This window comes from Lasioglossum baleicum, unplaced genomic scaffold (assembly GCF_051020765.1).
Source record: "Lasioglossum baleicum unplaced genomic scaffold, iyLasBale1 scaffold0028, whole genome shotgun sequence".
Taxonomy (NCBI): Eukaryota; Metazoa; Arthropoda; class Insecta; order Hymenoptera; family Halictidae; genus Lasioglossum; species Lasioglossum baleicum.
The window spans coordinates 735,001-737,500 of NW_027469088.1; the positions used below are offsets into that span (position 1 = coordinate 735,001).

Here is a 2,500-nt window from a genome sequence, read left to right on the forward strand (position 1 = left end):
TGCAAAAACATCTCACCAACGGCTTACGCGAGGAGGTCGCGCTTTTGCGTTTTACACAGAGTACATAGTTACTCAAACGCGGCGCGATGCTCCCGTCCGTTGGTGAAATGACAAAAAGGCGCAAGAGAGCCCGCCAGAGAAACACCATGTTGTGCATTAACACGGCGTATATATATACGGCACGCAAGAGTCTCTTTCGACAATGGGATTGAGAACGACGGGCCAGAATATACGGTGCTTGCGTGAAGGTGGAGAGAGCATCGTGTTGTGTGGTATCGTTTACTTGTATTGGGGAGTGAGTGCTGAAGAGCCTGTACTTCGGGTCTTCGGGAATCGTCAACATTACCGACGTTCGCATTTGCAAACTCGAACGATCAGGTACGTACGATGTCTCGTCGGACGCTGAATGCTGCAGATCGACACACGAATATAGAAATACCCGTCGTTGCGATATCACACACCGATGTTTTCTTTCACCCGCCACCGGGTGGTCGTTCTCTTCGGAAAAATACCTCGTGTCAAAGAGTGTTGTGTTATACCGTATGTAATAACGCCTGTGGTGTTCTCTGCGTCGCGGAGGCTCTCTACAATTATATATACGGACATATCTTACCGGTAGCGCATGAACAGGGATGTAAGCGGTCGATGAGATTCGCTTCCTCGGTCTTCGCCTCTGTGTCGTAGGTATATGTCCGGAGTCGTCCGTTCGAAACGGTGTCTCGAAGAGGACAAACAAAATCTCAGGGTAACCCGTGGTAAACGCGCGGTTGCACGCGTTTGTGTTATCGTTCGCGAACTATCGTGAAGATAGACGAGACGCGAAGGACCGGCTCGTGATGCTCGCCTTTAAAGCAGTCGTGAGTCTGACACCCTACTCCGTGCGTGTGGCCCAATAGTGCGCACCGCGAGAGCGTGGGACGAATGACCGCTGCCAGAGCCGACTGTGAGTCCCGCTCTCTATTTGTATCGGGTTCGCGTATAACCAAGAGCACGAAACGTTGCTGCGCCGCACGCGGTGTTCGTTGACGACGGAACGTATATTTATTATAATATTATACATTCGCCAGAGGCGGACCGGCTCGTGATGCTCGCTTTTATAAAGCAGTCGTGAGTCTGACACCCTACTCCGTGCGTGTGGCCCAATAGTGCGCACCGCGAGAGCTTGGGACGAATGACCGCTGCCAGAGCCGGCTGTGAGTCCGCTAATCTGTCGAATAAAATAAAAATATGGTAATATCGTTCCGACGAAAAACGGTGTTCCGAGAGGACCGGCCGTGACGCTCGCTATAAAGCCTATGGCGCGATTATTCCCGACGACACCCTACTCTCTGTGTGGCCCAATAGTGCGCGCAGACGAGCTTGGGACGAGAACGGGGATCGCGCCTACGGCCAGAGCCGGCTCGCGAGTCCGCTTGTATCGGAATTTATCGTTGCCTCGAGCACACACAACATTTTATGGAAATGTGTTTTATACGGGAAGTGGACCGGCTCGTGAAGCTCGCTTTTAAAGCAGTCGTGAGTCTGACACCCTACTCCGTGCGTGTGGCCCAATAGTGCGCATCGCGAGAGCTTGGGACGAATGACCGCTGCCAGAGCCGGCTGTGAAGTCCTCCGTTCTCACATCATTCCAAATGAAATGGAAGTGAAGAGGAGAGGAATATTATTACATCTCTGGATCCAGTATCGGGTTGTCTTTACGATCCCCGTCGTTTTCAGAGAATATATATTCATCTCCGCGTTTTCCACGTTAACGGTTTTTCAATGTACTGTTCGCCCGGCCGTCGGATACGTGTTGCGTATCTGACGGTTTTTTTTTCCGTTTCCACGGACGACGATAGTGTCGTCCTTAAAACGACGCCTGAACGAATCTCCTTCGCGCGCTGGTTGGAGCGTTCAGGTACAATGCGTTCTTACGAACCGCAGAACAAGAGACATATACATATATTGATTTGTAAATCAAAAATATATACGATTACCCTGAACGGTGGATCACTTGGCTCGTGGGTCGATGAAGAACGCAGCTAATTGCGCGTCAACGTGTGAACTGCAGGACACATGAACATCGACATTTCGAACGCACATTGCGGTCCACGGATACAATTCCTGGACCACGCCTGGCTGAGGGTCGTTTACGTAACCATAAACTGCTTGCGTTGCTCTTGTAAGTCCCCGCCGTCGCTTACCTCTCCAAATATATTTTTGGAGGGCGCCAAAGAGCGTTTCGGAGTCGGGTTGCAAAGATGCTACGTACGAGCGAATGATGGGCGTTTCGTCGGCGTTTGTCGCGGTTCTGTGAAAATTGCCAATTTTTGCATTGCGTCTTATAAACACATACAAATATATATATATCTAGTTTCCACGAGAGGCGAAGTAGGGATTGGTATTTCTTACGTTCGGACTTGCGTGAGTGTTTTTACGGTGTCGTGAGTCGTATTGAAAATACGACCGCCCGTAAGGCACCGCTTCGACGAGGATCTCCAAATCTCTCACCTTCTCTGCG

General features: G+C 50.6%; 1 non-coding gene across 1 annotated transcript; it reads left to right on the forward strand.

Moving 5' to 3' along the window:
- The first annotated feature begins 1,973 nt into the window (after positions 1–1,973).
- Positions 1,974–2,128, forward strand: LOC143219465 (5.8S ribosomal RNA). The gene has a single exon (XR_013011348.1). It is a non-coding gene; the product is annotated as a 5.8S ribosomal RNA (ribosomal RNA).
- The last annotated feature ends 372 nt before the right edge of the window (positions 2,129–2,500 follow it).